Raw genomic sequence first — 22,809 nt, forward strand, 5'->3', positions numbered from 1 at the left:
CAACCTTAACTAGCTACGAGTGGTCTAGCAGGTTAAAAATTAGAAACAATTGCAAAAACCAGATCGTTGCTAAGCACATAAAAAAGAAATTATAAAACGTATCAAAAGACGAAGTGAAATAAAAATTGCATAGAAAATGGACTTGGCGTCTATGCTGGCTTATTTGTATTTGTTAACAATTTTTTACCCCTCCCCCTTCTTTTAAAAGTTAAATTGTTGCTTCTCTATTGATTGCATGTCGAATAAACTGGAACACCATTTACAAACTTTGATTTTTTTTCAAGATGTAACAAATATCAAAATTCAATAATGAATATGCAATAACAAAACCTAGGCTCATGTAAGAGTACTTTCACAGTCATTCTTAAATGATTGCCAGATGTATGTTTTGCTCAATGTCCAGTGGCAAATGTTTGATGAATATTCACTATCAGTCAATTCTTAAAAACAAATGATAAATGGTAATCAAGTGTTCATTTGACAATTTTACTATCAATACTAGACTAATCAAAGTCTCACGACAACAAGACCGGAAGAAGGAAGTAGAGTTATGTGTTCTGCGCAGATCCGGAAATTAAAAAACACGACAAAAAAATAAATTGAACGATTTTGAGTTCATTAGTACAATGAAAAATTCGGGAAATTTTCCCGATTTTTTTTTTTTTTTTATTGAATTTTCTACTGTAATAGGGACTTCGTCCCCATATTACAATCAATGCCAATGATACAACTCTCCACAAGTCACATTGTGATAAAAAATTAGGAGATAACTGTATTGTATTTTAAGCTCCGACGGCATCAATTGGGGATTTGATGGTCGCAAATTAAGTTTACTGGCGACGCGTTAGCGGAGACAGTAAACGGGTATTTGCGACCATCAAATCCCAAATTGATGCCGTCGGAGCTTAAAATACAACATTGTTATCTCCATTCTAATGAAACTGACAGAAAACAACGTTAAAACATGTATTTAAAATCTGTCATATGCCGTTTGCGCTTGCGCGTACGTCCCATAGCATCAATTGTCAATTGATGCCATGTAAGAAAGTGACGTTATCCAATCAAAATGAACGTTACAAACGTTGTTGCATTAGAATAACAATTATATGTCAAAGTTCGGCATTCAATGCGGACCCTTGGCTCACATCGAACAGCAAGTTATAAAGACACTAACAGGGTAGATGAACAATATAGTTAGAAACAATAGAATTTAATTTGTCTTCTATGTAATAAAAAAGATATTGGTGATGAATTGCATTATATATTAGAATGTAAATACTTTGAAGAAAATAGGAAACATTGTCTGTCACATTATTATTTAAAAAATGCAAATATTGTCAAATACAATCAGATTATGTCTTCAAAAAACAAATCAGAATTGATTAAACTATGTAAATTCATAAAGATTATTAACACAGGTGTATGTGCTCCTGGCTAAAATGGACTTCATATATTGCATTAGCAACTATTTCATGTATTTTGTTTGTTCTGCCTTGTTGTAAATATTATACATAATTGTCTTCTCTTCTCTATACCTATGTATATGGTTTATTGAGAATAAAGATATATACAATGAAAGAGTAAAAAATTCAAAAATGAAAACCAACGGTCTAATCTGCATAAATGACGAGAAACACATATGAACCACACCAACTTAGTTACAAACAAAAACCACTGAACAACAGCTTATCCTTTTTAATTTATTTTCGATAATTTTTTCTAGGGGAGGGTTGAGATTCCTAGAACCAGTTAAACATTTTTCAAAATTCATGACTGTCCAAAGTCTGGAGCATTGCCACCTGATATCTTGTGTTATATATAACTGAAAATTTTATTGGTATTTTTTCCAAAAGTCATTAAAAATTCCAATAGTCATTTTTCAAAGATTTTCATCTGAATATAAAAAAGAAGATGTGGTAAGATTGCAAATGAGACAACTCTCCACAGGAGACCAATTATGTTACAGAAAATCAACAACTATTATAGACCACCGTTATTATTTTCATGTACATGTAGGTTATAGAGGAATACATTTTGCAGATTTTGTGTCCCAATCTGGCTAAAAAACTTTACGATTTCTTGTACAACAGAATGATAAAGTAAGTGTATACATATAAAGTGAAGAATAAGTTCGGTTCTGACAAGTAATTCATTGCATGATCTTCTATGCATAGTATGATGTATCGACAAAGAAATGAAATTTGAGGGTGTGGACGGGGTTTACAGAATACAGAATAAAGGGGAAAAATAAATAGAAAAGAGAAAACGTACCAACAAAACAAAGAAAAGAAAACAATAAGGTACTAAACATACAGAAAAGAGAATAATTATGGGCTAAAAGTAAAAAAACGGAGAGAGAAAAAAAGAAGAATACAGAAATGAAGGTACCTCCATCCAGACCCTCAAATCTTGTAATTCATATACTGTATTTTTGATTGATTGTTTAAAAACAATGTTAAAGGTACAAAAAAAATAAAGCATAACGAACAATTGTAATATATGTGGGTCAAATTTACATGTCTATAATTTTTTTGTAATTGTATCAAATTAAATTTATTGAAATATCTTACCGTTATTTCTTTCGCATATATTTGTATGATCCGATCCATTAGAATCATTTTGGTCAGCCATTTTAAATTCTAAACAACTTGTTTACAAATTGAATTAATTTTATTATCCTTTACAGGTCTTTAAATTTGGAACATACATATTTGACTACTATCCGAATACACAATGAGAGTGTTTATTTATATTATCGACCTATTTCTTGTTGATTTACCTGTGTTAGTCTCAAGAATGGTTATTTGTTTACATATATTAAATTTCATATAGTACACTTCATCATGTCATGACAATAATTGAAAACCGTTACAAAGCGTTTAAAGATACCGTTATCTTGTTACAGTACGTCATCCTTTGAACGAAATACTTCAAAGGTTAAGGCGACTAGGAATAAGAAGTTTCCCGATCGAAATTGAAATCTCGAAAAACGATTTAATACGCGTCAAAATTCATGCTAATGTTAAGAGCTTTTTCATCGTTCGTCTTATATTATATCTAGTAATTAACATTTGAATATATTTAAAACATTTTTTATTGTCACCAGAGGGACATTCAAACTCATAGATCGAGAACAAACTGACAACGCCATGGCTAAATAGAAAAATACAAACATACAAATAAAAGTACACAAGACACAACATAGAAAACTAAAGACTTAGCAACACGAGCCCACCAAAAAACTGTGGGTGATCTCAAGACTCAGATCTGGACATTTTTCGACATGTACGTACACATGGTGGTCATAATTAATATTTTACCAAGTATTCGGAGTACAAGATTCGTGCTCGTAATATCAAATCCAACATTTTGATAGGTTAAGTTCTTAGTCTATGTAAAAAATCGTACTCCAAAGTTTCATGTACTCCAAAGTTTCATGTACTCCAAAGTTTCATGACCACCAGATGCACAGACTCAGAACTTAAGGTGGAACCTAACACTTTCACTCGTTTAATTTTCATAAAATTTTGTCAAAGTATTTAATTTGACCCTTTAACAAAAATATAAAAAATTCAAAAATTTTGAACCAATCGTTTTGTCGGAAAAATATCACTGGTTATAAAGCAGTTTGACCAACATCAATGTTGATCATTGAGAAGCTTAATATTCCCTTTACAATACAACGTAAATAAAACGTTCAGCTGACTTTACAGAGTTATCTCCCTGTAGTGTTAGGTACATTTTACCACCATAACCAATCAAAATGTTTGATTTTGTGTTTCGGGCCCGAATTTTATGACCATCAGACCTAGAATGAAATTCAAAACAGTGTGGCTGTGGCCATTGATTGACAAATTAAATTCATCCATTGACTGGGACGATTTACGTGAACGTTTGTCTGTAACGACTACTGTTCACCCTACGATAGACATTTAAACTGTGGGGTTACCAAAGGTTTCTTAACGCCTTTAATTATAAAATAATTCGAAAAAATAATCAGCAATAACCTTTATGTTTTGATTTATATAATTGATATAAATCAAAACATCGTGTTATTTCTGATTAATTTTTCGAATTACTTTATTAAGGTGTTGAGAACCTTTGGTGACCCCATAGTTTAAGTGTCTTTAAAAAGTACATAGTGAGCAGTGGTCGTTACATACAAACGTTCACGCAAATTGTCCCAGTCAATGGAAGAATTTAATGTGTCAATCAATGGCCACAGCCACACTGTTTTGAATTTCATTCTAATATATAAAAATCTGTAAGCTGACCTCTACCGGACTTTGGTTATTTGTGTTAATATAGGCTGATGCCCCATTACAGATAACACCACATTTCCCTTTACAAATATCTATTGGCATCGTGAAATGTTTCTACATGAAAACATAAACGCATTAATAGGGGCCATACATTGTTTTTTGTTTGTTTGTTTGTTGTTTTGTCTAACATTTTGGTATTTGGGGATTCCTGTTTATCTTTTTGGTGGTATTAAGTAATGCTTGTATCCTAGAAGAAAACGAAATGTACGCACGACAGTTCGTGGATACTATAAGTAGTTGTGCATAAAAATAAACATTCATTAAAAATCTGATGTTTAATAGAAAGTACAATGCGTTACAATCCTATTCAAAACATTGATTTTGGGAAGTGTAGAGCATTTATTTGGATTAGATTTCAATCAGGTATATTCAGGATTGCAATAGAACACTTGTCATATTTTGAAGTGACGTATTAACATCCTGCAGCTACACAATAAATGCATATATATAACGGACGAGAATGTTAACATCCTAATGTGATATGAATATGTGTTGACATTGTATGAGAAGTTTTTGATCTCTATAAAGACTTTTTGTCTTCAAATTTTCAATTCGGAAGTTCTACCACATGATTTGCGTAAAGCTTTAAATTTAAAAAGATCTAATTGAAATTGATAGCATAATTGCATGCGATGTGAATAAGGAGAAATATATTAACAAAGATCTGACGTTGTTTTTAAAAAGTTGCGCATTAAGATAAGCTGTATCATTGTCACACAAGTTTAAATCTCAGGATCAATGTATATTATACATTTATCTTACGTATGCTATTTAGAGTTTTCTTACACAAAGACGTCAGATTAGTTAATTATCCAGTGACGAAAACATGACACGAAACTTACTTTAATTTATATTCTCAAATAGAAGTTATATGTAGTGAAAAGTGACATATTAGTATCAAAAAACATATTTATATTAACAGTGGATGAGATTGCAAACGATAAAGAACAGGAACAGCAGTAAAACCCTGATGCTGACTGGGAGTAAATGTGCAACTGAAAATTTGGTACTGAACTGTGCATTTTACTTTTAACATTAAAAGGTTTAAGTTTAGTGGGCTACTGTCGTTTTCTTTAATCAAATTCATATTCAGATGGACAGCTTCACTGAACCGACAAAATTATCATTAGAAAATATTTAGACACGACATGTGCTTAATATGAGCAGGATTTGCTTACCCATCCGGCCTTACCACATAAGAACACACACGATTTTCAATAGGTTTGTCTAACTCAAACATAATTTTTCTATGTAGGAGTATGTTAACTGCTGTTTTCTTTTCGTATTTTTTCGTTCTTGGTCTTAACCTATTATTCCTGTTTGTATTCGTCATGCAATCAGTCGGGAACTTGACTGTTATTCAGTAGTTGTCGCTTGTTGGTGTGGTTCATGAGTGTTTCTCGTGTTTTATATAGATTAGTCCGTTGGTTTTCCTGTTTGAATGGTTAAACACCACTAGTCTTTTGAGGCCTTTCATAACTTTCTTTTTAGTGTGAGCCAATAATACGTGTTGAAGAGGGACGAAAGATTCCAGAGGGACAGTCAAACTCATAAATCGAAAATAAACTAACAAGGTCATGGCTAAAAATGAAAAGACAAACATACAAACAATAGTACACATGACACAACATAGAAAACTAATGAATAAGCAACGCGAACCCCACCAAAAACTAGGGGTGATCTCAGGTGCTCCGGAAGGGTAAGCAGATCCTGCTCCACATGTGGCACCCGTCGTGTTGCTCGTGTTATAAAAAATTCGGTAAATAGTCTAACTCAGTAGGTCAAGGCTATATTTTGACGTCTGATGGTTCACTTCTCCAAATTGTGATCCGGATGGAGAGTTGTCTCATTGACACTCATACCTAATCTGTATAAACTATATAACTAACTAGTCCTTATTTTGTATCTGTACATTTACCCCAATCCATTCATACAGCTTATTTTCCTACAGAGGGTCGTTGGTTCTCTCCTGGCACTCCGGCTTACTACACAAAAAAAATAGAACAAAAGTGTTGACAGTGGCGTTAAACACCAACCAATTAATCAATCATTCAGTTGTTACACCGGGGACTATCGCAAATACGGAAGGATTTACTGAAATTATTGAAAACATAAGTGTAAACTTTTTCAGGCAAAGTTGACCGTAAGAGAATTTACCAGTTCTACTTAAATCCCTTTAGCACATATGAGTTAAACTTAAGGTAAAATATTTAGAAAGCTGTACAAATTTCAAAATTTGATTAACCAGATAAGGACTTTTAATTGGTGGTCTGACAACTATAAAGCGGAAAGCGGTAAAACTACAAAATCAGAAAACAAAATGTCCTTAATTGTTATAAATGCACAGTAAGTTGTTTCGTTGTTGCTAAACCTTAAAACACACGATGCCACTGCTGGTGGACGTTTCGTCCCCGAGGGTATCACCAGACCAGTAGTCAACACAGTAGAGGGCCGTGGTGTAGTAGTTAGTGCATCGGACTACTAACACAAAAGTTCCTAGTTCGATTCCCGTTCGGGATGAAAATTTCAGGAACTCAATTTTCGGCTCTCCCTTGACACCATTTGCGAGTATGGTCATGAGGAAACGATGATAGTCCGTCGGAAGGGGACGATAAATGGCTGACCCGTGTTAAGAGAGAGACATATATCATGCACGTTAAAGACACCCTTGTAGATTTCGAAAAAGAGTAGGTTAATGCCGCTACAAGGCAGCACTCGTACCCGCAAAGTGGAAAGGGATATTAGGGATATAACTTGTTTCCCAATCCACTATAAATAAATATGTTTGAATTAACACTTAGGTGTTGACATGTATATCAATAATGTGATCATTTTTATAAATTTCCTGTTTACAAAACTTTGAATTTTTCGAAAAAATAAGGATTTTCTTATCCCAGGCATAGATTACCTAAGCCTTATTTGGCACTACTTTTTTGAATTTTTGATCCTCAATGCTCTTCCACTTTGTACTTGTTTGGCTTTATAAATATTTTGATATGAGCGTCACTGATGAGTCTTTTGTAGATGAAACGCGCGTCTGGCGTACTAAATTAAAATCCTGGTACCTTTGATAACTGTTTACAACCCAACAAAAATTGTTGTCATGAAGATCTTATGAACTGATTTGATTTTTACCCCTTATTTATCATTGCTTCATACCATGTATTTGGTAGATAACATAACACAAAAATCAAATTTATTATCTCAAATGAAATTTTTATATCTTAAATTTTTATTGAATGATAAAAACAGTTAAATTTAATAGTCCCATGACTGCCACTAGGTGAAAAAAGGGGGTCAATATTCCTTGACTCTTCATTACCTTGGATGTTTTACTAACCTCATTGCAAAAATTGTGGAAAGTCTTAAGAGCAGTAGAACAAACAAGGAAAAATCAACAAAAACTGGCTTTGATATTGAAAGTTTATAATCCTGTAGTCCAAAAATGAAATTTTCAAGTATTTTCTATCAAAGTCATACATTACAGTCAGTTTTAATTGAGCTGTGAAATTTGTAAAATAGTCGCATTATGCTCAGATAGGATGGTTTAAACTACAAATTGACTAAGGATTAAGAATAAAGCAAATCAAAGGATTTCTGGTCAACTTTATGGCTCTTTAAGTAAGAACAAGATGATGAGATGTTGTTATTCAATGAACAGCTACCCTTCAGCCAAGTAATCCACGAAAGAACTAAACGACGACATCATAGGTGATCAAAAAAGGAATTTTTAATTCCTAGTAGCGTCCAAATTGTAAATTAACTTCAGAAAGACTACTGCTATCAACATTAAATTCCGTCATTGACAACGACATTAATAGATGTATAGGGACAACCAGCGAATTTGTTTCTGTATTTGATTAAATGTGATGAACAGTACTGTGACGTATAGTTGCTGATTTCTGTGTCATTTTATCCCTTGTGGAGAGTTGTCTCATTGGCAATTATACCACTGTCTATTTATAGTCCCATGACTATTTGGCAAATTTTTTAGTGGACAAAGAATTACTAGCCAATCAAGAGCTTATGAATTCACTCAGGGTATTTGGAGGTTAATGAAAAAATACATGGACACTGTTATGCGCCCAAAGCCTCTTTCTGCATTAATCTTCACCAGGAACAATCTATACCAAACATTTGAAAGCCAAGAATGTACATATATCCAAACACTGGAAGAGCTTTATGACCTAAATAAAGGGCATAACAATAATAGCCAAATTCATCCAAGGTCAACTTCACCGTAAGGAGATGAATTTAGTTTCTAAATAATTGCTAAATTTGTCAAAGAAGAGTTTAAGAGATGAAATTTATACAAATTAATTCTGAAGCACGGAAAATATAACGAGCTAGTCTTAGGGTTTGGTACTATCAATCTTTTGTGTATAACGTAGTTGGCTGTTTATTTTCTGCTCATGTTTTGTTTCCTTTTGACCATTGTGTTCTCATTTGTATTTTGACTTATCTTTTTTCTTATTAACAATTTATTACTCTACGTCTTTCTATCATGATCAGAGATGACTTTAATAAATTATAACTGTTTTCTATGCACTCAATCGTTCGGAGCACAGTTATAGAAATATCAATTGTATCTGAAAAAGAAATAAAGGTTTAACTGTGAAAAACAGAGACAGGATTGCCTTAAGGGGCTTACTTTACGGTTTTGGGTTTGCACATTGTTGAAGGCCGTATAGTTTCTTACATTTATGTCATTTTGTCTCTGGTTGTTAGTTGTCTCAATGGTAATAAAACTGCATCTTCAAATTTTCATATATAAAAATAAACTGAAACTCGAAGAAACAGTTATTTCTTTTTGTTACATAGGAAAGGTATTAGGGGAACTAGCTGACTAAAGACGTATAGTTTTCACTTTTACATTGTTGGATTCTTGACGATTTTGGCAAGATATAATCACTCTTAAATGTTCGAAGAATAACTGACTATATTGTAAAGTAACATTTTTAATTCCATCTCAGTAAAGGTAAATATTTTTATAATATATTGTGTGTACAGTTTCAGCTCAGATTATTAACTGACCAGCATACATATTTCTTTCTCAGTTCCCACGATTGCAACTTTAACCTTTCAACTCTACCATGTGTTTTCTTTCAATTCTCACTCCTATCTAAATCTAACCAACTTTACTTTAAAGTGCACTCTTCACATCACTCTCCTTTATACAAAATTCGTTTCCTCTCGAAGTATCTTTTTATGTAACGAAATTAATTATAGAACGAAAAATACAAAAATAGAAATTAAAAATCAAGGAAGGAATTCACTTGAACTACATGTACTATCTAATAATGAAATTTCAAAATGAACCTTAATCAATTTACAACTAATTTCTAGTGCTATACAATCTACGTGCGCAGAAAAATAATAAACAGTACTAGTCTTATATCAAATTAATCAAAGAACATACATTAACAACAGTATTTAACCTAAATGCATGTTTAAACACAATAAACGTTTAAAATAGGTAGACAAAAGAAATATTTCTAGATTAAAAATTTTGATGTTTTTGTACAAAAGATTATCTAAAATAAACGAAATTCGCTAAATATTATTTACCCAAAAATAAGACAAAATTAAAAAAAAATGTTTGAAACAAACATGAAAGAATATGTACATTTTACGGAATTTAGCGTCTGATAGATGGAATCTTATTGTGCATGTGTGTAACGTACTTTTGACATTCTAAATTCAAATCTTCAAAGTCTACCCAAGATCGCAACTTTAACCTTTCAACTTTAACCTTTGTTTTCTTTCAATTCTCATCCTTTATAGATCTTACCAACTTTAATCTAAAGTACACTCTTCACAATATCAATAGAAACCGTTATGCAAGATTTTCCAAAAAAAGCGTACACTGTACTCATAATCTCATCGGTTTAGCCAATACTTTTTCAAACTAAAAAAAAAGTTCTTTGTGTTTTGAATTTTGAAGGTATTATTAGTTTATATTTTCAGGTACAACCCATCATACTGTTAATTTCATCATGAAAAAATATAAATCAACAATATTCTTTGTACACTAGTCGTCATTCAAAGGTATTAATATATAATATTGTATCAATATTTCAAAATATACGTTTACTGTTATGTCTTATTTTATGTACATTTTATCACATCTTCATTAATAATACAAACTATTTTAACATTTTATCTACAAAAACATATTAAAATTGCAGCTTAGTTGGATGTTGTCCTAATCGCCTCCCAACGACGAGAGAAAGCACACTTTGTGTTAGAATTCTAGCTAGACCACCCTACACACTTATGGATTGACAAGTCATTTCTTTTTTCGAGTATCTGATTTGGACAATTATCAAATAAAGAAAAACCTTTTCAATATTTCAAGAAATCATTTACTAAGTAAGCGTGGGCAGACGGACATGTGTTGCCCTTGAAGGACAGATTAAAAAGAAAAATTCAACTAAGCTGTAGTAAACTACATGAATACAAAAAATAAGGTAGTATACATTGAAACAAATATACAAAGTTAGAACATAAACATTATGTGTTTTAGTCTTCTGTTACTCAATACAACATCACAAAATTTGATAATTGACATATAATTTTGTAGTAGAATAAGATTTGTTTAATTGTGTTTAGGAATGTATTACATTTAATGACGGCAATATACAAATTGAATTGTTTGAAAAGTCACCGATTGCAAGTGTACAATTCAACTGAACTGTAATGTTATACATGTATCAAACGAAAATTAGAAAGCAACTCAAATACGAAGCTTGACAAATTAATTTTAAACTCATAATCATAATACAGTATATTGTTATTCAAGTCTAAAGTATTAATTGGCATATAATTCGCCTGCATTTAATAACAATCTGTTAATTTATTTTATTTTAGACTTATGAGTTACAAAATTTGAAGAACATGTTACTTAAACTGAATTGCAAATGAATATATCAGACTACACTTTAAATAAAACAAATGAATGACCCTGCATTTTACCATCAGATATAATCTTGATTTATATTCCGAACTACCATGGCGTTCATTTACCAATATAGACATACATGTATACGTATCAGAATTGCTATAGACATTATGATTTTTAATATATCTCACTGACACTTCAATAAAGTACATAATAGTTGAATAATACAACTCTAGCATACAATTATATTTTTAGAACATATGTCAAATGAAAATTTATAATATATAGCATGTATAGTTTATGGTCACTTTCTTAGTAACAAGAATTATAGAAAACAAAACACCCCTAAAACAAATCAGTAACATTCTTTTCAGCTTTACATTCATTAACGAAAAAGTACACTATATGGTGGAAACATAACAATCCTTATAGGACAGAGCACACTATTAGCAACATTTCATCATATAGAATTGCATCTTACACAAACCTTAATATAAGCATAAGCATAAATCATATCAACTACATACTTATAAACATCAAGCACATTACATGCATTAGCAGTTTCAATTTCCATAAATCAACAATATTACAGTTTGCTACTGAACAATAATATAAAGATGATTTAGATTTTATCAAATTACCATCTTTTAATTAACCTTGGCTAGGAGTGCTTGGCAACAGTTATTTAAAAATCTAGATCTACAATTGGGTTTATAGTGATGAGCCTATTCCATTGCAAACAATTTTTTCTATTATTTAGTTCTTAATTATTATTAATTATTAAGAGTTATTGATTTAAAATGCAACGTAACATCAACTTTTGTAGTTAAATCGGATGATACCTGGACCTAAATTTATTGTTTGATGCTCGTCAATCTTTTTGAAAACAATCTTTACAGGAGAATATTTAGGAATTAGAGTATGAATAAACTATAAAATATTGAAATATCTATTAAAATGCAAAATTAAATATCCACAATCAACACACAGATCTATCATTTTACTTCATGTTATGACGTGTGGCACTTCTTTAACAATATTCAAGATACAATGAAACAAAGACTTTACAGAAGACTAAAAATGATAACAAAAATATTTAAAACAAAAAAATTTATATTTTCCTGTTCCTAACAAATATAATTTTGCAGATAAATGTAAAAAAAGTCCCTGACTTCCATTCTTGACCATACTGGTTAGAACTTACCTTGCATCTTGTAGAAACAATGGATTAATGACTTTCTTATATTTCTATACATGACTTACGATATAATTGTATTGTACATTAAAATGATGTCTACATTTTTTCGGATTTTTTTCAATGTTAATTTATTTAATCAATAAGATACAATTAAAGTTCACCAATAAGTATTACATATGCACATTTCACAATTACACCATGTAAATACATGCAAATTATAAACAATTTAAATCACATGTTATAATTACAAGTTTGCATGATACATGTGATACATCGTACACTAACACTAATAAACTAAAATTATATCGAGCACTTATTTCTATCATCAACAGAACTAGTAGAAATATAACTATATAGTTTGAATTTGACGATGGTGAAATTTTCTATTCTAAAACAAAATGTGAACTAGTTCACTGAAATGGATGTCATACTAACATTTCAATTAACCAACCATTAATATCTTCGGAAATTAATCTGAAGAAAACAAGAATTAATTTAGAAAAAAATATCAATACTAAATTGTTTTCAATATTCAAAAGTTGAAAAAAGTGAATTGGTTGCGGAAAATCAATATGTCCTCTGTATGTTAAAAATAATGGAAAGTGTCAAGATATGTGTTTTCCTGATTTGCCGTTTTTTTTATTAATCATTGTTTCGCAAGCTTAGATTGTTCGATTGCTGATGATGCAACTGTGTACGACTTAATTATTTCTACTATTTGCATATGTTCATTGTCTCTGGCAATAGTTAACGGTGACTTTCCGTCTTTTCTGTTTAAGGTTAAGTTTGCACCGTTCGTCAAAAGTTCGTTTACTATATCTTCATGTCCTAATTCACATGCTAGAAACAATGGCGTACTGCCATTCTCGCTGAAACAATTGATATTTGAATTATTTTCAACTAGTAATTTCACAATCTCAATGTGACCCATTAAACTACCCATATGTAATGGTGATGCTCCCAGTATTGAATTGAATACCCAACTTTCTCCTTTCCTTCAATGTATGATTTGACGTGTTCAGATGCGTTCTCCCTAACTAGGTCTCTAATGTATTTAATGAACTCTTTAAAGGTCAGTCTTTTGTGTCTGATAATCAAAATGAAAAGTCTCTTCTGAAATACATGCATGACACTTTCATTATCCTTCACACACATATTTGCGTCAGCCCTTATTTTTAATAACATTTTTACAATTTTGGTATGACCTAGCAATGATGCTATAAACAAAGGAGACACTCCAATGAGGATACATTTATCTTTGGCTATACCATCATGGCTGAGTAACGAGCAAACAACCTCAACATGACCTTTTCGACAGGCAATCCATAGTGGAGAAGCCCCGTCAATTTTGCTATTATTTATTATTCTAACTTCATGGGCCAGAAGAAGAAGAACTATGCCTGTGTATCCCCCCTTGCAAGCTGCATATAACGGTGTTTCTTCTTTGGTTGTATCATTGAATATATCTACATCATCCGCAGCATGTTTCAGTAAAAGAGTTACAATCTCTAAGTGTCCTCTTTTACATGCAATATGCAGCGGCGTGGTTCGCTTATAGTCAAATGTATTTATATCTATATTGTGTGACTTATATTCCAGTAAAAGTTTAACAATATGTGTGAGTCCTCTCTTACATGCAATGAACAACGGCGTCCCTCTAAAGTTAGCTTTATTTATATCTAAATTGTTTGCATTATGTTCCAGTAAAAGAGAAACAGCCTTTGTGTGTCCTCTTTCGCATGCAATATACAACGGCGTCTTACTTTCCCTCCTGCTACTTTTGTTTGTATCTATATCGTTTTCATTATGTTCCAGAAGAAGAGATACAACTTTGTGGTATCCATGCTTACATGCTACATACAATGGTGTTTCGCGCATAGAGCTTTTATATGAAAGAGCATTAACGTGAGCATTTGTCATTAGTAACCCTGAAACTACATCACCGTTTCCATTTTTACAAGCCTCATACAATGGTAAAATCTTGAAAAATCCCGATGGTTTATTGACATCAGCCTTATTTTGAGTGTGAAGTAAGGCATAAACTATGTCGGGACGATTTGTATTGCATGCTATATATAAGGGACTTTCCTCGTATTTATTACAGCTGTTGGTGTTTGCATTATTAACTAGACACCATTCTACTAATTCGATTATACCGACACGACAACGGACTGCCAGGGCTGAATCTCCAGTTTTGTTATCAGTTGTCTCTATTAGTTGTGTTTGTGTCGTGTTTCCAATGTTCTCTAAATGCATAAGGAAATTTCTTCGGAATGCTTTGGTGCGTAAATTAATGTTCCCAAATATATCATGCAAGTTTCCTTCCATCCATTTAGCAACCATTTTTTGTATGTATTTTTCGACAAGCAATTTCGCGCATCTAATTCTTATTTCCATGATTTTGCCTGTAAACATAGAATCAATATATTTAGTTAAAAACTGTTGTAACTTATCGATACCTATTTTGCTTCCAATTGATATCATAACATCTTTACATTTTATATCAGAATTTGTTATTATTGAGAATGTACTTTGATGGGTTTTCATGAATGAAGTGTTGTACATTTGTGTTCTAACGACCATTCCGATATCTGATCGTAAGCACATTTTTGGTATACGCATATGATAGTTTTCATATCTTTGTGTAATTGTATCATCAGACTCTCCTTCTGTTGAAAGGAACATTCGACGTAAAAAATTACTACTTGCTGTGTCAATCAATGATATAAGTTCAGTCTCAGAAAATGAGCTTGTGTAGGAATATATGGTATCTCGGAACGTTTTGTTTTCACTGTTCCTGTTCACGGGTACATACACAGATGTTGTAATGTCACTTAACACCCTTTCAATGTACATCTGTAATAAATCTTTAGGTACAACGATACCATACAGTTCATATAGCCAATAACTGTCTTTTTTTAAGTCTTCTTCGGAAAGAACAAACATTCTATTAATAAAATCACTACTGGCTTTCTTAATAAGTAATTTCACTTCATCTCTGTCAATTTCTCTCATATAGATCAATAATTTAGCGCAGAAAATATTACTTTCCTTATTTCTATTATCTTGCAGACATTCTTCAATATTGTCAATTTTTGCCACATGATCAACAATTCTTTTGATATACATAAGTATAGAACCATCAGGTATTACAATATAAGGAATTGCATCCTCATCAATATAGTCTTTTGTTTCCTCTACTGATATAACACACACTTTGTTGATAAAATCGATACATGAAACTTCAATTATTGTGTTTATCTCCTCTTTGGATAGTGTTTTAGCATAAGCAGTTATTGCTTTTACATTTAATTTGTAACTTTCCTTCAGTTTGTATCTAATAATCTTCTCCGAATTAGTTATCCACTTGAAATTTTTTTTAATACACGTTTGTAATTCTTCATCTGAAAGTTTAAAAAAGAAATGTTTTCCGTAAGAGTAAAAGTCGTTCGTATATAACTTTTTCAGTAGCATATTCCACTAGAATTTTCGACATGTGTCGGATTGATGCGAAATAAAAAAAAGAAAATCAAACACAGTTTCACTTACTGCACAATAAACGTCTTCTAATTTATTGACAACTATTCTATTTAAAGAAGCATTGAGTTCATCTTTCACATCAGTGGCTGATATACTTTCTCTAATATTGTTTGTCTTTCTAAACAAGTAAATCAGATGATTTACCTTGGTTAGATTGTCAGTAAAAAATTTCTCTTCTAATTTATTGTCGAACACAACTAAGAGGAATAAGGCACATAATTTAATTTTCTCTTTCTCTGGATTTTTATTCAAAATAAGTTTAATACACCCTTCTGCAAACTGTACATTATATAATGAACAACTTAAAGAAAAAACCTCTTCACCATTTATATGCAGAAGGTCTGATATTTTTGGTGGTTCAAATTGCTTCAAATAATAGAAGAAGTAGTCAACAAAGAACTGATTTTTGAAATTTTGATTAGATACAACATCTTTTTTGTATCCTTTTCCTATATCTATTACCATTCTTTCCATGTATGTATTAATAAGGTTAAATGGGCACTTGATGACTCCTGTGTTCACTTCTAAAGTATCCATAACTAAACAATCGAAATATTGACATTCTGCACTTTTTTTCTCATCTGTTAATTCATCAAATGCAATCATTGTATGAAAGAAATTAGAATTTACTGTATGTATTAGTTCTTTTTTTCTTGATATACTTAATCGCCTAATGTAATTAAGAACACCTCTGATAGTTCTATTACTCGTCATAAAGTCTTTGAAGGCTGTATATTTGTCCATAGAACGCAAAAGCTTTTCTGTATACAACGCTAAGTATTTGTCCTTCAAAACGATCCCATAACATTTATACTCTATATTACTTTCATTTTTTATATCTCTTTTCGACCTTGCAAATAATGTTTGTAAGAAATAATCGCTTGCTGTTTGAATCAGGTTTTCAACTTCTTCCTCCATTCGTTCCATATATGTGAGTAATGATGTTTGGCATATCTTTGTCTGACTATTCCTGTTGTGCTCAAAATATGTATCATCGGCTTTTGTTAATTCTTCAAACCATCTAGAGATGTATGACTGAATGCAATCATCTGGTATAACAACACCATATCGTTCATATTCCAAATAAGAACTACACTTAATGTCGTCCATCGTCATTACACATACTCGATCTATAAAATCTTGACTGGCATTTTTTATATGGTACTGGATTTTTGATCCACCAAGCTCTGTCATGTAGTGCAGTAATTTAGCATGGAATATTTAATTTTTCTTATTTCTGTTAGCATTGATATGTTTATTCACGTCATCAGACATTGTAATGTCATCAAACACCCTTTCTATATATACCTGTATGACATCACAAGGTATTATAATTCCATAACGTTCGTATACATGAGGAGTGATCAGCTTTATATCATCTTTTACAATAACAAACATTGACTGTACAAAACTTGTATTTGCACTTTTTATTAGTTTTTTTTTTTATTTTAGATGAGCTTAAATTTATTAAATAAATAAGTAAAGCGGTAAAAAATAATTCGTTACTACAACATCTACATTGACTCATGTAATGTTTAACATTACCACAAACTGTAGTGTCGTCAAAAACCCTTTTAACGTATTTATGTAATTGAACAACATTGTTTAATTTGATACCCCAAGGCAGATAGCATGATGACTTTATCTCATTTACATCCACAACAAACATATTACATACAAATTCACTAGATGCAGTATTTATGAGATTTGATATTTGACTCTCTTGAAGTTGTTGCATATATGTACATAAAGCATTTTGAATTGTGGTTTTAAATGTATTCCTGTTTGACCATAAACATGCCATCGCATTATTTTATGTTTGACATTTCACTGAACACTCTTTCGGTGTACAATTGTAAGTTATCACCTTGAATAGTAATTACATACTCTTTACATTTTGTGTCGATAGATTGACCTGGTTCTTTGATCATAAATCGTTCTTCAATTAGTTGCCAACTGGCATGCCTGATCAATAATTCAGTAAAATCTATTTGAGTAACGTCGTTCTTTGTTCCAAAATAATAAACTAGAAAATCAAATAACTTGTCATGAATTGTGCGATAGACACCTTTAATATTCAACACAAATGTCCCAGACAATGTATCAAGCTCTTTTATCAACGATTTAAATTTGACACATTCATTGATGCAACACTTCTCAAGTATATCCTCTAAAATCTGTTTGAATTTGACATCCTTACCTGTTAAAACTTTCTTATCTAAGTGATTGTTACAAATAACCAATAGCAACAGAGCAATGATTTTGTACTTACCTTCCTTACAGTCGATAAAAAGATCGTCAAGTTCTTTATTAAAGCTAGAAAAGGGATCTTCTAAAAAAGATCCCAGGCAAAAATTTGGCTGGTCTTTATTTGTATATACCATTTTGCATAACAGAGGGAAAAAATCATAATGATATAAACGTTTAAATTCGTTTGTATCAGCTTCCCCTAAATACTTTAATAACATACTTTCTTTTTCTGATTCTGTTAAAGCTAGTTTTTCTTCGACTAAGTTACATATACATGTTTGAAAAAGATGAAGATCTGAATGTTTAAAGGCGTCATCCTGAAATACCTGTAATCTACATGTGAACATCAGCTTTACATGGTTTGTCTCTAGAATCTGACTTATATCCTTCAATAATTTCTTCCATACATCCAGCCTGTTTGTGTCTGCTGTAAAATTTCCACACAAATCATCCACGACAAACAAGGTTGGTCTGTCGAACATGAAATGTTCCCTTATTTCTTCCGGACTGTTCACTTTGATAATGGTATAACCTTTTCTTTCCATTTCCAATGCCACATGTTGAACTAGAAACGTCTTTCCTACTCCAGACGGGCCGACAACAGACACACACATATGTTCATCTATGCACTCCATTACCGATTTACTTGCCCTTGTATCAACGAAATATTCGTCTTCTTTTTTCCATTTTTCTAATGTTGCAATCATCCAATCTGAATTGAAAACAAAACATAATGTAGATTTAGTACCGATAACGAGAGAATATTTTAAATATTCTGGCAGATAAATAAAAATCGGCCAAAAAAGTATCTCAAAAATTTTGCATACGTTCGGTTCTTTGTAATAGCTAAGGCGTTTTGTGAATAAATGTTTTTTTCCTGGTCTGCTTTTCATATATGAGTTAAAGGGCATGGTGCATACAAAAATTTATTGTTTCAAATAATATAAGAGTCTAAGGTACTCTGTCATGGGTTTTACCCTTATAAATTAATGTCTCATAATCGGAGAGAGTAATGTACTCTATCAGATATTTTTTATCGTTACTAAATTTTGTTTTTCATCACTCTTAGTAATTTATAACCTAGTTAGATATCCGGTCATTTTCATAACTTATCAATCGTAATGTGTACACTGCGACTAAAATCATTAAACCATAATAACAAACACTTGTTTAATTGAATTGCAGTAAATATACTCGTTTGCATTTCGATTATCTTGAAGACGAACTTATGATTGCAAAAATATAGCGAGACAATTTAAATAAGAACATTCTTTTTTTTTTTAAATATTTGACAATTCAGAATATGTGTTTTACCTCAAATATTGTTTTCATAATTCATATTTATTTCTTGTTACTATTAATCATTATTTCTTTAAATGTCATGTATGTCATGCCATACATATAGACGCGACAACAACAACATGAAAAATACATGTTTTCGGTTTGTCAGTTTAATGTTTCAATTTCTGTCATAATATATTTAATTGTAAATTAAGAATTATCCAAAATAAAATCCGCCACTTTAAAATGTTGCTTTGACATTACAATGATTGTCTTTTTTATTTAACTTAAAACTTGAATTGAGAAAATTAACATAGAAATCCTTCAAAAAAAGAACTTCAATCGCCAAAACTATTTTTCTCTCCCAAAATTTTTGCCAGCGGAAACTCTGATGATGTCAATATAATTGTTTTCAGTTTTTATCATAAATTTCCATAAAAAGGAAAATAAATCTCGACTCTAAAGTATGAATATGAGTCACGAAACACCTTGTGCATGTTCAATGCATTCATCGAAATAAATGTATGACTCAAATGCTTCCGTCATATACATTTAATGCGCACTACATTCTTTTTCAAATTGCCGTACTTAATTTTACTGACCGTATATTAAAGTTGTATTTTTGAAATCAAACACAAAGTCCGACCTTGTAGAGCACTAATCTTAGACACGAATATATTTGACGAGATCTTCTGAATTGAATTTGTTTTGCTTTATCTATTAGAGCGTCATTGATGAGTCTTTTGTAGACGAAACGCGCGTCTGGCGTATATACTGAATTTAGTCGTGGTATCTATGATGAGTGTATTAATAAGTTAACAGAGAGTGTTTACCGTGATTGAGATTTTATATTTTGTGTTTATTTGAGTTTCCAGAAATGACATTCTTACATTTAAATCATATTTAGTAACTTAGGTGATCACGAATTTTGCAATAATAGTACAAGACAATGAATTTTGTCTGCAAATATGAAAAACAACTTATCGAAAATATTTGATGAAACATTCGTAGGTTTGTGTTATTCAAATTCTGTTTAAAATCATAGATTGTTTGTGGTAATGTTACTACCTGGTTGTTTTCTTGTGTTTTTTTTTTATTTCTCCTATCATTCATATAACAGGATAAATAATTGAATGGTAGAAGGTAGCATAATGAATGACGCAACAATTGTTATGCTAGTTCGGATAGTTATCGAAGGTACCAGGGATTATAATTTAATTTGCCAGACGAGCGGAACGAGAACATATTAATATTGAATACACTAGAAAAGGGTTTGAGTGCTATGATAGAAGGGAACTTGGGTAGCCACTTGAAAATGAGTGTATACTTGATAGATACAGATATGTTCCCAATCTTGTAACATTATCGCAGCACTTGGAATGTAATTTGAAATTAAAAGGTAACATTTAAACTGTATCAGCAACAGACTACAAATGTATAATTACTGATGTAAACCCGAAATAAGAAAATTTAATTATTGTTTTCCAATTAGAATAAATCTGTTGAGTTAAGATATTTTAATTTTGATTTATAAATACAACAGTACGACATTGTACAAGGAGTATTCTTGATCATATTGAATATCAATTTGTACTTGATATGGATTCATTTTCTATTGTTGTCTGTATGTAGCAGGTTTAAATACTATACCTGGAAAATTCTTTCGATTTAATTTAAGTTCTTTGATTTCAGCTCTTAGCTGCCCAATGTCTGAAAGTAAGAAAACAATGTTACGTTAATAAAATATATAAAGGCAATAACGGTTTCAATTCATCACAGATTTACCACAGATTTTCAGGTCAGGTGACTTGTATACAAAAGTGGAATAACCCATGAATGACGTTACCAATATTTTGACGTTAAGGAATAGAGTTAATAATTTCATTTTATAACTGGAGTAAAGTCTCTTAAATATTACTTGATATTTAAGTACACATTAAAATGTATTTGTAATTTAATCCCGAGTTGCGAATATATATGAATGAGCGTAAATGATTGCCAAAAGTGTAAACAATGTAGTGTATTCTTTGCTCTTATACTAAAATCAGTATTACATATATAAAATACTAATATGTATGCATTTTCTTATCAATAAAAGACAAAAATACCTTGTTTAGTTCCATAACATTTTGCCTCTTCTATTAATTTTTCGACATTACCAGATTGCTCTTCTAGTAAATCTATTCTTTTTTCGAAATTCGAAGTATAGCTTTTAATTTCATTGCATGTTGATTCAACTTGACCTTTTAAATTATCTATGTCCGTTTTATTTTTGCCTACTACCAAATATAATTTATCAAATTTATCTACAATAACGACTTGGAAATTCGTTAACGTAGTTTGATGATCCTCCAGGTTAGCAATGCTTATATTAATCCGAGTCAACTCTTGATGGTTTTTATTTTGCATTTCCCGTAATCTACTTGACGTATTACTTTTATTTTCTTCAATCTGCTGTCTTGTTTTAAGCTCATCGATTATTATTTGTTCCTCAATACTTTTGATTTGTGTTTGAATCATAACCTTAGCACATTGTTCTATCTCCATTTGTTCTTGTAGGTACGAAACTTTTGTATTAAGCTTTAGCTGAGTTGACAGTAAATTTTTCATCGTATTATCCAGAGTTATCGATTTAGCTAGAATTGCATCAGCAACATCTTGTGCGTTCCCAAGACCTGTTATTGCCTAAAAATAAAATTGGCCTTTTAATATATCATTTCCAAATAAGGAAACACAGAATGGAGAATGTCAGAAGTGCAATTGCAATAACTCTCATGTTTAAATTCATGATATTTGTATTTTCTTTCCCAAATTTCTAAACCTCGTCCTTGAGTTATACATAGTGTAAAACTTAAATTAATGTTAACAATATAAGATGGTGATGTTGATGATGATGATATATTGATATGGTATGATTTCCAAAGAGACAACTATCCAGAAGACACCACGTGACACAGAAATTAACAGCTATAGATTATGAAACGGCCTTCGACAATGAGCAAAGCCAGTGTCGCATAGTCAGCTATTAAATTCCCCGAAATGACAAATGTAAAACAGTTCATACGAGAATACTAACGGCTTAATTTATGTAAACAAAATGAACGAAAAATAAATATATAACACATCAACAAACGACAACCACTGAATTACAGGCTTTTGACTTGGAACAGTCACATACACACATAATGTTACTGGTTTATACATGGTAGTGGTATTCCAACCCTCCCTCTAACTTGGGACAGTGGTGTAACAGTACAACATAAGAACGAACTATAAAAAAAGTTTAATCTTTGTCACACACGAAAGACACATTATTT

This window comes from Mytilus galloprovincialis, chromosome 11 (assembly GCF_965363235.1).
Source record: "Mytilus galloprovincialis chromosome 11, xbMytGall1.hap1.1, whole genome shotgun sequence".
NCBI lineage: Eukaryota > Metazoa > Mollusca > Bivalvia > Mytilida > Mytilidae > Mytilus > Mytilus galloprovincialis.